This window comes from Haliaeetus albicilla, chromosome 2 (genome assembly GCF_947461875.1).
Source record: "Haliaeetus albicilla chromosome 2, bHalAlb1.1, whole genome shotgun sequence".
Classification (NCBI taxonomy): Eukaryota; Metazoa; Chordata; class Aves; order Accipitriformes; family Accipitridae; genus Haliaeetus; species Haliaeetus albicilla.
In genome coordinates, this window is record NC_091484.1 from 5456748 (window position 1) to 5470652 (window position 13905).

A 13905-nucleotide genomic window follows, 5' to 3' on the forward strand; every position below is an offset into this window, starting at 1 on the left:
AGGTTAGTGAAGATCCACTGAATCAATTTGGAACTAATGTCCTATCAGGATTTTAGTACACACTGTGCTATTAGAATGTTATTTTTAAGTAAATTTTAAAGAAAATCCTTTAATTTTTTTGTGATTAAAGAAAGTTCTGTTTTTAAATTAAGGCTGCTCATGATAGCTATGCAGAAGCACTTTCATTTGTAATCCTGCCAGAGCTAGTATTAAAAATGTATGGTTATTAGAGTGGTAGTCTGAATTTCATCTTTTTCCTCTCCCACTTGTACAACAGTCTAGCACTACAAAGCCAAGGGAACAGGAAACATTATTTTAGGATCAAGGTGCCTCACCAGAAATTGAAAGAAAGTAAATGGTAAAATATAACTGCCCAAGTCTTTTTCTAACTCCATGCTTAGATTTTATTCTTTTTTCCTGGATGTCTACAGGAGTTTCATCTAGTCCTTAGCTATTGCATTATCAGCAAAAGAAAAATGAAACAAACTGCTACAATTACTTGTCACTCCTGCCATTTCTCAATGCTAGTAAGTAGTTCTGTGATTCATTCAAGTGGGCTGTAGCTTAGATTAAGATGTGAAAAATAGTCTTGTCTTAGGCTTAAGAAAATTCTTGTGTTCATAGGTAACAAAATCCAGGTCCCATCTCTGGAACACACATGTTACTCCATATTAAATTTGAAAGAGAATGTCTATAATTTCATTATGTTCCTTCTGCAGGTGTAGGTGTAGATGATCTTATTCACTCCAGTGGAGGACTGGAGAAAGAAGTACAGAAGAAAAATATAAAGCTGAGAATATTGCAGAAGTAATAGGTATTAATTATACTGCCCAACAGGATGTTTGTCACTTTTCTTGCCCCATTTAATGTTGCTACAAAGATATAAATGCATTTTTCCCCTCCACAAAACATTTGGAGCATTGATGTTTGCTAAAGACCAAATGAATTTTGGTTTAATAAAACCAAGGGAGTGGAAAAATGAGTGAAAAAAATCTTCATTCTTTAGATGTTCTTAATCTCTTGCACTTGCATTAAGCAGAAGAAGAAACAAACAAACAAACAAAAAAACAACAAAACAAACACCACCACCACCAACAACAAAAAAACACCAGAGAAAACTGGGTTCAACAGGATGTTAAAACATCTCTTTCTATACTGTGTTTATGCAAAGTAATGTAAAAGACATGTCTGATACTATTTTGAAATCATGTTCCCTAAGCTTTCCCAGAGTGTGCTCTAGAAAGAGCATGAGAATCATTAGTAGTTTGGAAGTATGGCAGATGAAGCAATAAACCCAAGGAAGTAGCCAGGGCCTGGATTAGAAGAAAGGAAGGGTTGATTAAAGGATAAAATTCCTAAGTACACTAGTCTCTGCTTTTGTTTTACATTTTGACACACTCTCTGTGGTCTAGTTTAAAAGTTTGATTTACATTTAAGCCATGAGAAGAAAGATTTCCCCTTTATAAAATATTACAAATATATATGCCATGAAAAATTTGCCATCAAGTTGCTACAATTATCTTGATCTCTTTAATCTCCTTTGCTTTCCCATGGGTCTTAGTGTCCATCAGTCATCTTGCACTGTTCATTATGTTATCTCTCTGTGACAAACCCTGTTCCTTAAAAGCAAAGAGAGTTCAGTGAAATGAAGGCCTGACACCTGGCCAGAGTGTCCCTGTGCTATTGCATTTTAAACAATTATGATAAGCAAGATGAGATATATCTAATAGAAACCTGATAACATTGTAATAGTTTATACATTCTATTTCTACTCACCTACAATTTTAAATTAGATGTATCGTATTTAGTATATTTGATCTATTCTCTGGGTTTGAAATGGCATTAACTGATGATTCTCCCTTGATTTTTTAATTTTTTATTCAAATGACAAATAGCTTTTTCCATCTGGAATTCAGGAAGGGGAAATGTTTCTTAATAGAGCAAAGGGAGAAGGAACTCCCAGGTAATTACTTCTTATTCTCTTGTCGAGTGCTATCATTGTCCTGCCTACGAAGTGAGAAGAGAAGCAGCACTAAACTGGCATTTTATGATAAAATAATAACTAAAATATTAATCGATACAGGATGGGATGTATCCTTGAGCTTTGTTACAAAATCTGGGGATCCAGGGACTCTACTTCAAACCTTTAACTGCTTTTGAAAAGAAGTCAGGATATGCTTAATTATCAGGAAATTAGTCACGAAAAACAGAGTTCTTTTCTATTTAAACTTTCTAATTTAAAGGATGCACTAAGCAAAAGAGAGATCCTACATAATTTAATGTAATTGAGGAAGGGAATTAAAATATAATTTTCACTCTACCATCTAATAACACTGCTCTTTCAAGCTCTGGGGATGTTGTTTCAGCCAAAGGTGGTGGTTTCCTTGACAATTCTAGGTAAGAATAGATACCCTTAAAAGAAATGAATAGAAAGAAGGCATGAATAAGCAGCATCTACTAAATCGAGGGTTAAGGAAATTATAAGAGATCCCTGAAGAAGGCTTAACATTGAAGATATAATATTAGAATGAAGAATAAAATGAAGGTTAATCTTGATAATGAAGGACTTGAACCCAGAGAAAATGTCATTATCAACATGTTAACATGTGCAGAGTTGGGTTGAGAATTGGATGGCTTGAGACAGCCAATGATATATGTAGCTTTTCATCTGCTGCTCATTAGGACTAACGTAAAACTGCTAGTAGAGAGTGGCTGCTTGAGAGAGAGCACCTTTGTGAAGGTGGCAGCCTATTCCAAGCAAAATGGGGAGAGTTTAACAGACCAACCAATGGCTCTTTTATAGTGCCTTGGGGGATGGGTTTGCTTTTGGGTGAAAGTTGTTATTTATTTTCCAGTTATTAAAAGCCCTGACCATAATTCTGATCTAATATAAACATTAGCCCGTTACCCTGCAATGCAGACCAAGCTTGAGAAGACAAATACTGACAATTTTAAGAACAGTGAAACACCACAGAGCCTAACAGATACCAGACTAAAAAACCCTAGATAACTAAGTTTTACAAGGAGCTTATTGTACCCACTGTGGGTAATCATGAGGCAGTATGGACTACCCTTTAATTCTATTAATAAACAGCAACATTTGTCTTAACTGTTATCAACTGTTACCTTTGAGCTAGAGTTCAAGGCTTTCTTGAAACAGCAGGTGCTACCTCTTTGAAATTTGTTGTTGTTTTTCTGCGAACGTCCAAGTGAAATCCTCATTTTGTTTCCAGTGACTTGCATCCAATGTCTTATTATTTTGTATTTTATTCTCCATTTACTGCCGAGTTCACAACTTTTACTCAGAGGAGCACCCAATAGGTTTATATGAAAGGAAGAAAGAAAGGCAAGGCAAGAAAAATTACTCTTAGAATAATTGCACCTTCTGTGTTTCAGTTTAAGGCTTTACATTTGGGGAATTTGGATATTTATGAATAAAAGCTGAGGTTTTGTTAAAAATGGCTGAGAACTTTTAAGGTTCATTTTGTGCAGGATGACACAGAACAACCCCACTGCTGTCATGACTATGGAGAGTGCTGGTGGCAGGTCAAAGACTCACAGTGAAAGGATGAAGGAAATGAGAGGACTCCACTTGAAAATAAAAAACCCTGAGGAATACTGTTGTTGGAACAAAAAGACACCAAAATTATGAATGAAATTAAATTTAAAAATTAACAAATGCCTGGTCAAGTAAATGTTAAGTCTAGAATGATTAAGATTCAGCAACAGAGGAAGACAAGAAAAATATTAGATTTTCAAGACTGGCAAAATCAAATAGGTGTATGCAGTAAGATCTTGGATAACACAAAATAAGCAACTGGCGAGGGAAATTGCCTATCGATTACTTGTTTGCTGTTCTGTAAACTAGAATTATAAATTATTGGTCTTTTAAATTCAATGTTGTTTCTTACCTCTTTTTCTTTTCCTAAGATTTTTATTGCATTTTAAAGGAGACTGTGGTACTCTGACATAGTTCCAGTAAATTGAAGCCAACCAGGAAGATACCTAGATACTTCTCAGAAGTTTGAAAATAATATTCTTTCCAGCCTTCCTCAGTACAATACGTGGTATAATTTTCCCCACTTTTAAGAGGCATTCAATAAATTCAGTATAAAAAGCATCATCACTTATGTCTTTAAGTTTATCAAAGTTCTTTTAAAAAAGTTCCATTGTTATGATCTTTCGATTATTGACAAAAGCCCCTGTAGCTTAGAGGAGCTTTGCTAGAGAGAATGATATTATTCTTCTGTTGTACTCTGGTTTTCATTTGATCTAATATATTTCTTTTGAACAACAGCAACAATTAAAAAAAATTATAATCAATTAATTCTGAAAACATACCTACTGATAAGAAATTTTTTCTGCATACATATATATTCCATTGTCAAGCCCCATTTTCTGTTAAAAATACATAGGCTGTACTCTTTGCATTCTGCTGGAAATCAAATAGTTTGTAATGTTTTTGCTGTTTGGAATGAAGTCTCCGTATCTCTATTGCAACATTCCTTTAACTAATTATTTGAGTTGGAAAACAATGTTGTTCTGGGATTTACATCAGTTATTTTGGCCTGCCAGGTTTATAAACAGGTTGCAGCATGTTGCAGTTTCAAGACAGACCTAAGGTAACAATAAACATAAAATTTGTCTCTCTACCACTAATGGTTTTGACTTCAGAGTGCAATGCAACATACACTTTTGGCCACTTGAGCAAAGCCACTGCGATTCTTTTTTACCCTATGTTATTAAAAAAAAAAAATAAAATATATATATAAGCAGTCTTGCATTTCAGTAATGCCCTCTCTAAAAAGTGCCTCCAGATATGGTGTGGGGATCATTTTTGTAATAAAAGATATAAAATTAGGACTGTGAGAAAAAAGGAACATTTACAAATTTCCCAAGAAGCCTGTAAACTAAGCATATAATTATACTGAAAAGCAGAGTGCCGAATAAACACATCTTTGGTTTCTACCAGTGCAGTGCCCCTAAATCTCATGATGAGACAACAGAAAAGGGAGAATATTGCTTTGACCTGCATTCCTACAGTAAATAGGACTCCTGGCTTTTGTCCAGTAAACAGTACACTTATCCTGATTTCTGATGTTTCTCTTCATTTCTTTGTTAAAATACAAACATAGATTCTGTAGGTTTTCTTTTCCCAAACCGTTTCCCGACTTGTTAATCGATACTAGAATTAGTTCAAATTCAAAGAGAATATATGAGATAATTTGTAAAATGCACTGTTCATTACTACCTAGTGAGTGCCCCTGAATTTTATCAGGAAGGAAAACATACAGAAACCTAATCATTTGTAGAAATATCTGTACAGCCCCTTAAACAGCTTTGCAACTTGGTGGTGCACTCTTCAAAAAAGTAAAAGAATACCACATTAAGATATGTATTAAAGCAGTGACACTTTGACAATTTTTATTTGGTGACAAAAACACAATTCTATTACAAAACCTTCTGAAAGGAAAGTTGTTTCACCTTCTATTGAATGGTACCTGAATTCACAAAGACACTGATTTGAAATCTAGGGGTGAGAAAACTCAGTAGTTTTCTAGGCTGTTTTTGAAGCCTTCTGCTAGGATGAATTTGTCTTTGCTATTGCTTCATGACATTAGAGCAAGAACATACAGCATGGACTACTTACAAAAGTGGAGTTCATTAATATCTGTCTCATAGACCCTGCACAACATTTTTTGTTCACATTTATAAAAATATTCTTTAGAACACAGAAACAGAAAAATAACTGAATACTGGCAATATCAGAGAAGCTTCATAATAAACTGGCATTGCTAAGATAGAGAGGATGGGAGCTAGGACTCCAAAAAGCCTTTAGAAGTTTGAGATTATTGTCACGATCAAACACTTCTAAAGCTACTTGCACTCAGGAAAAAAAAAAGAAAAAAATCGTGGCTGACTTGATTGATGAAGTTCTATTGAAAATTTGATCATTACTAGCCATTAAAATGGACGAAACCTTTCCATTTCAAGAACTGGCAACAGCAAAACCCTAACACCTCAAGTATAGCCTTTTCAAGTAATTTTTAGCCAAAAAAAGTATTTTGTCAGGACCTTGACTGAACTAATTAGGTCTTAATGGCCTCCACTTACACCCCTACCCATGGGCCCAGGGCCATCAGTCCCTGTCTCAGCAGCACCACAGGTGTGCTGGTCTCAAGCTCAGGCACAGCTAGGCTCTCCTTAGCCATCGGCCTCACTGAGCCAGGCTCGACCTGTGGGCTGATGTCCCAGCCTGGCCTCATCACCACAAACTTGCCTCGTAACCTGGGCTTTTGGTTGAACTCGGCTAACGTACTTGACCTGTCATGGCAGCCCCGTTATCTCCCTCAGCTCCCTGTCCCTTAGGAGCAGCGGGCTCCCACTGTGCCCTGACACATTAATTAGCTTTCAGTTTAAAATATTTTGAAAAAATTATGTTCTCATTACCATTAAATTTTCCAAATAACGACTTCTGTGTTTTGATAACATCACTGGAACAAAGTAGGGTGACTTGCCTAGGCTTTAGACAAGCGAGAAAAGGATTTCATAATGGAAAGAGGTCAGTCTTGTTGTACTTATGGGCAAGAATACATTTCCTTAACACAAAATAGTAGAGAACCACTTCATATGTCAGAGTAACATCCTAACAAGATAAACCAATTTTCGCATTCACTCCTACATGCTGTTTTTCATGGACCAGTGACAGATGCTTCACAACAAGGACTATGAAATAACATCCCAAATGTATACTATATTTAACTGTCCTTACAGAAAATCCTCTAACCCACAATATTATGGGTCAAAAATCTTGGAGTTCAATATTTGAAGCTTTCTAAACATGGTAGTCATTCTGGGTGGAGTCTTAAATGGTATAAACTGAAACACAGCTTGGTTTATTGTTTTTAATGATGTGGCAGCTTAGGGAACCTATGCAACTCAGGAACAGTTGAGGACCCAAAAGATAAAAAGCTTCTAACAATAATAGAACTGCCTTGTAATGATCAAAAGTGTTGCTATGGATCAGATTGTGCCTTCGCATTCTATGTTGAACTCTTTACTGATCTCACCAGGGAGCTCTACTCAAAAAGGTTTGTGAAACTTCCTGGCCAATAGCAAATTAAGATGTTTTACCACTTAATTCTACACTGGCATCTTAAGATAAGTCATATTACACTTCTTAAAAAAATTGCAAAGCAGTATGAATTCTGCCCTTATTTGTGTCTTTCTTTTTTGGTTTTTTTTTGGTATTTTGTATTTTTCTGTTTCTTCATACCTGAGGACAGTAAAGCTTCACTGTGACCATCTGGTGTTTTTAGCAACACATAAAAGACAGGTGAAAGCAGACTGCTATCTGAAGCAAAGGCGGAGTCTAAATTATTGATACCTGTCCTTTATCAGTGACATGAGAAACAGCAAATAACATAACAAATCCAAAGCATAAATCATCAAAACAGTAGCATTCTGGGATTAAAATCTTTATAAATTGCACTGTAATGGTTTTTAAATTAATAAACTGCATGGATGCAATTAAATATTTAAAAAACTGTGAAGAATCTGCAAATGTCACTGTCCCTATAGGTTCTTCAAGTGCATGGTTGACTCCATAGAAGTGGAAGGCAAATCCTGTCATTTCAAATCATATATGTTCTATTTTGTCTACAGCATAATGCATAAAGATAACATATGAACTAGCCAATTTTTTAAAAGCACACAACAGGATATGAGTATGAGCATTATATAATTAATAGGTTTTTCGGTTTTTTTGGTTTTTTTTGTTTTTTTTTTTATTCCACTGAACAGTGGCAAAGAAGAAAGAGGATTAAATATCTGTTTGGAAAAAGCTGAACATATTTTTTCCTCCAGAATATCTGGTTAATGAGCAGAACTGATTTGAAACCCAAGCATAATTTTAATTCTCTGAAATATATCATTTTCCTTAGTCATTCTTAATAAAAAAATATTAAAAATTGAACAACTACAATACTTTTACAGACTATTATTTTTAAAATTCATTTGGATGTAGAATGCCTATGTTCAAACACCACTTCCTAAATCAGAAGGGAGATGCAAACTTCAGGTACTCAGTGAGTACCTTGATCAGAGAGGTCTCTAAAGAAAATGTAACTCGTTCCTCTGAGGACAAATACAGACAAATCTTTCCCAAATTCTCCTGTATCATGCAACCAAAGGTAAACTGATGACTACAGCACATAACTGATGATGAGTTCTTTATCCAATAGCCAAGTGATTAAGAAGATTCAGTTCCTCATCCTCTTCCTGGTTTATTTTTTTCTTCAGACATTTAGTACATGTCTTCTGATGTTTTTATTTAATTTTCTAACGTTTTTTAAAAATAAATGATCAAGTGGTTTTCCAAATACCAACTGACAATATGTTATCAAAGAAGGGTTGGATGTAGGAAGAGGTTCGTAATCTATTCAAATGTCTCTTTCATTTAGACTTGAGGAAAGAAGCATTGAGATCTGACTTCCACAAAACATGGTCATGTTTTCCAAGTATACTGACAATTCTAATCATCCATTTTCTTACTATAGCATGATTTGAATGGTCTAAGAGTCAAAACATTTTAAGAGATTGAAGATTTACATCAACTATAATTATTGAAAAAAGATCTCCTAGAAACAAAATTTACAAAAGTGGGCTTGCATTGTGATAAGTAAAGTCTATGTACTTATTTCCCTTGAATTTTCAAGGAAGTTGTTCTTTTTTCTTTATGGAGGAATTAAATTTCCTAAAACATACACTTTTTAACTTGTATTCTTTTAACCCACAGCAAAAACATATGTCTTTTGTTGAAGAACAATCTTTTGTATAGTCTGTCTCCCCCCACTCACACACTTTTCTTATTTATAAATCTGCCTATCACTTCTTCTGGAAAATTGCTACAATTTATCTTTTACTCTTCCTTTGGTTTGTAGAGCTTTTCTTTGTTTTCCTCTCTTAATTGCTTCTTGCCTCAAAAACCATAATTCCCTCTTCTGTTCTTCCCAAATCTCTGTTATCTAGATATCAGAGTCAATGGTAGGTCATGTGATACCACTTTTATGCATTGCTTCCAACCTCAATGACTCTGCATTACCCATTCAGATGTAATGAGTTCCTACTAACTTATGTTCTTACTTCAGTACTGATAACCACACACAGCTTTTCAGAATAGGGACAGATGTCTTCCTTCTGCTGCCTCATCTCTTTAGAATCCTTTCCCTCTGCCTCTTTGGTCATTTATTTCCTTTGATTTGAAACCTGTTTTCTCATACAGTAAGCATATTCTGAATATTCTGAAAGAGATGCTTCATTTTTAACTATTATTTGACATGCAATTGCATGAGGAAAATTTTCATGTAGCTGCTCAGTCTGTGTTGTTTGCAGTTAGCATGATGACTTCTACACACAAATTAGGCAACTGTGTAAATTCACTATCTTAAATGTATTACTGCCATAATATTTTTTGTTTTCTACAGCACATACTGCAAGTTTTACTGGTATTGACAAGATGTAAAGTGTCAAATATGCAAAAAAAATACATGCAGAAGTTTGCAACCCTGTCTACCTACTGCTGCAAGCATTTTTAATTTGCCCCCCCCCCCCCCCCCATATCAAGGTATTCGTTATCCTTCCTGAAGTAACAGATAATTATGTAATTTTTATTTTTTTTTAACTGTAACTGATGTACTCCTAGTTGTTAAGAAAATCTTGGAAGTATTAAGTGATATACATACAGTTTCAGAAACCAGAAAGAAAACAGAATCTTTTTTAAAAAAAAGATTAAGTTTTGAGAATCCAATGTTTTACTTTTGAACACAAGGCTTACAATACTGCACAATGTCAACTCTAAGCCAGAAGAATAAAATCAAAACCAAAAAAATTACTGTCTTCAAAACAATTACTGATAAGGCATCTTTCAGTTTCTAAAAATGAGTGGATTTTCAGGCTATGTTGCAAGCAGCCATTAATATGGAAAATGTTACTGAGATCTTCCTCTTAAAATTGGGTGTTTTGAGTCCCCCTCCTGAAAGCAGCTGCCACTGTATTGCAAGGGAAGAGGCAATTTCTCAAGCAGCAGTAGTTGGTGGGTTATGGTTTTCATTTTGTTCATTTAGTTTTTGATTTTAAAGATTCCTTCAATCCGTCCAAAACCCAAATGACAACACTTGTGACTGAATCATCCATTTATTGAATTTTTTTTTTTTTAACTCTGTTGCATTTTGCCTATATCATCATGACTAATTTGTTTTAAAATCATACCCTTTGGTATTTCAGATATTCTGTTAGAGCAGGTAGCTTTTAGTATTTTCCTGCACTATCTTATTTGCATTTCTTTTAGAAATATGCAGAGCATAACTGAGATAACAATTGCTGTATTTTCTCAACAATGTTGATAACATATGATAGACAATATTTGGGCTTGGGAAACAGGAGGAAAGAGGGAGCACTGCAAAACATTCCTTGTGTTGAAGAAGTCTGTAGAGTTCAGCAGGGATAAGGAAATACTCCTCAAATTGTCAGTGAAAATAATTTGTCATTTAAGTGTGTGACAAAAGAGCAAGTCATTATGGGTTATTCTTGTTCAGATTAATCATAGGAAACAACTGTTCTCGCTGACCTGTCAGCTGTCAATAACTACTTTACTAAATGTTATTTAGCCAGGTAGTTTTGAGCTCTGAGCAATGTCTCCACCAACACAAACATGACTATCCAGTTCTTCAACAAATATCTGAAGTTTTTAGTGGCTGACAATTATTGATTTATCTCTCTTTCCTTAAAAAAAAAAAATTAAAAAAAAAATCAATGAAAATGAGCAGTTAAGACTCTCAGCACACTGGAACTAGTGAGCAACTGCAGTGACTTTCGCTTTATCAGCCATTCCACCAGGGAAATCTTCACAAGTGTTGGATAAGTTTCCTGCTATATACTTGTTTACAGTAGTGCTCAATACATAGGAAACCCACCTTATGTAGTATAACAAACATCCCTTCTTTGCTCCATTTAGGCAAAAGGCTAGGATCTCCTGTTGGTCTGAAGTTTATATCAGTTTTATTCATCATCATCATGAATGGTTTTAAGTTGATGATGTTTAATATGATCTACATCATTCAGACAGCTTTCAAGCTGTGACTCAGCAAGACTTCACCAATTCAGACTTTCTAAATCTACCATTACCTTCCTTTCTGTGACCACTTCATGACACATAAATTAATGTTTTATTGAGCTAATTGGATCCTTGCAGCTCTTAATTTTTTGCAGATATACTATTTTGAAAATAAACCATGAAGCTTCATCTTAGAATATAAAAGCAAACGTTCATTCTATTTACCTGCTCAAGGTAATGTTAAACTACATCTCTACCATGTGTTGGAAGGTACAAGCTCTTTACTTTCTGGTACTCCAATCTAGATATCCTTGCTTGGTTAAATTAATTTTTGTTAATCAGTATAAACAGGCAAACCCATGCAAATGATCTACTGGGCCCAGAAAATGAATGCAGGTAAATTTAAGCACTTTGCTGCGGAACTTTAGAGTCTCACACACAACCATCACATACAATGGCACAATTCACACCACTTAGTGTTTCTTCTTTTCTTTGTTTTTGTTTCTGGTGGGTGTCGTCCCCCCCCCCCCCCCCCCCAGTTTTGTAAGACATTTGTATCCAATATCTTTTAGGATATGTCTTGAAGGTGTATTCTGCAGACCAAGTACATGTCTCTGTACATGCCTCAAGCTGCCTGGATCAGAGTCAGCTCTGACCCAGAAGCTATGGAAGTCATGGTAGCACAGTACTCAGCTCAACCTATGTTCATATCTCAGAGTCTATTGGGTTCAGCAACCAGCTACTTGCACGTGTCCAAATTCTGGTATGTACTTGGCTCCCAACTAACTGACTTCAAACAATAGTTAGATCAAGTCAATGAAGACAGAGCTCTATTCTGTTTCCAAAGTAAAATTCTGTCTTGGGATATAGAGGAATTTAAAAAGGAAGTCTTTGATTTTAAGATTGTATTACTTCTTTGATACGATATGCTCACCTGCAGAACAGTCTGCAACACTATTTGTTCGTTTTTGGTATGAGCAGACTATCGCTTCTCCCACAGGACAAGCCGTCTCTGTTCAGCTCTGGACAACGTTCTAACACAACAAAGCCATACAAATCTCCTAGCTATTTTTATAGTTTGTTGGTACTTTGTGAACTGGGAGAAGATTCTGGATCTGCATGAAACAACAAAGGAAACCCATGTAGCCAACTGTCAGGAAAAAAAAAAAGTCTGACAGCTCTAACAGCCAGACGTAAGTCTTTACAGCGAGTCATCTGAAATAAAATTTACAGCCTTCATTTTCACTCCCTATGTTTTCTAACACAGACAGAACCACGCAACTCACTATGGCATGTGATGCAGATAAAACACATACTTAACTGTACAGCATCTCCCTATATTTAGGGATGGAAACTAACATAATAACCAGACTTTTAAACAGGCAGAGAACATGCTTGACTGGGTTCTAATATCTGCTAGTGCTCAATCCACTCATTTCATTATTTTACTAAACAGTACTTAAATCAAGATTGTATTACCAACCATAACTCAGTGGTCTAGTGAAGAATTTGTGAGGTTTTCTCTTTTGACTTGTCATGCAAGATGCTAGGCTGTATGACTGTAATAATCACTTACGTATCTCAATCTTAAGCTTTGGAATTATGCCTTTCTGAAAACCGCATTTTAATGGTAAACATTTTTCAAACTGTCCAGAATACTCACATTGAGTCCCCAATTTTCATAACTTTGTGATCAGTTTGGCATATACTTCCTGTTCTCTAGACAAAACTACTAGGGATCCTAACGGTCAAGAGAAAAGCAAACAAACTTTGTGAAGTGAACTAATTGAATCACACGTTGTTCTTTACAATTGGGACTTTAGAATAATGGTATGTCCATTTCAATAAGCAAAAAACAGTTCAAGGTGTTCCAATGCTTGTAAACAGAGCTACCATTCCAGAAGTGAACAGAAAATTCTGTATTTTGAGGGTGCCTCAGCTTTCTGCATCTCCACAGGAGTAAAGAAAAGAAGTTAATGAAAACTTTTTCATGTCCTGAAAAGTTTCTACTGAATAGCTGTGTATAGAAATGTTGGGTCTCTAACCTTCTTCTGAGGAGAGCACTCAGCATGATGCACTGTAGCATGAGAACATTTGGAATACCACTATTCTGAAATTCTCCATATGCTATACCGAAATACTTCAGATGTTACAGACAACAGTATAGCTTAGGAGCAAAAATGTTTGCTGAATAAGCAAAGGTATAATATTCAATAATCAAGAAATCACACAGAAAACAACTTCACATAAAATTTGGAATTCACTTTAGTCACTGTAAAGTCTGAGAAGCAACACTCACTTCAAGTTGAGAATTTGGTTCATTTTGATACAACAATGCTTAATGGCATACACTACCACCCCCAGCTCCGGTAAAAACATACCAATTTTATGAAAGGAATAGACTGTTTGAGCTAAAACTGGCTGAACTAATAGTTCTCCAACCAGTGTTCTAGAACCATCTGAAACCCGATGCATAGAAAACGCATGACATAGAAATATAAAGTCCATAATTTGACAGTATTCTGTTAAACTCCATTCCAAAGTATGGTCCTTGGCATACTTGCAAGAGATTTTAATCCTCCCATTCTGTGCTCTTAGCAGTTCTTTAGAAATGTTTCAGATAAGCCTTCAGCTGTCCAAAGTCTTTGTACATTGAACCTTTTTCCTACAGAGTATTTAAAACAGACAATGAAGTTATCTAGTGATAATCAAATGAAGAACATGTCCCTAGCATAGGATGACATAATCTCTTCTTTCTTTGCAGACACTATAACCTTAAAGATACTAACAAA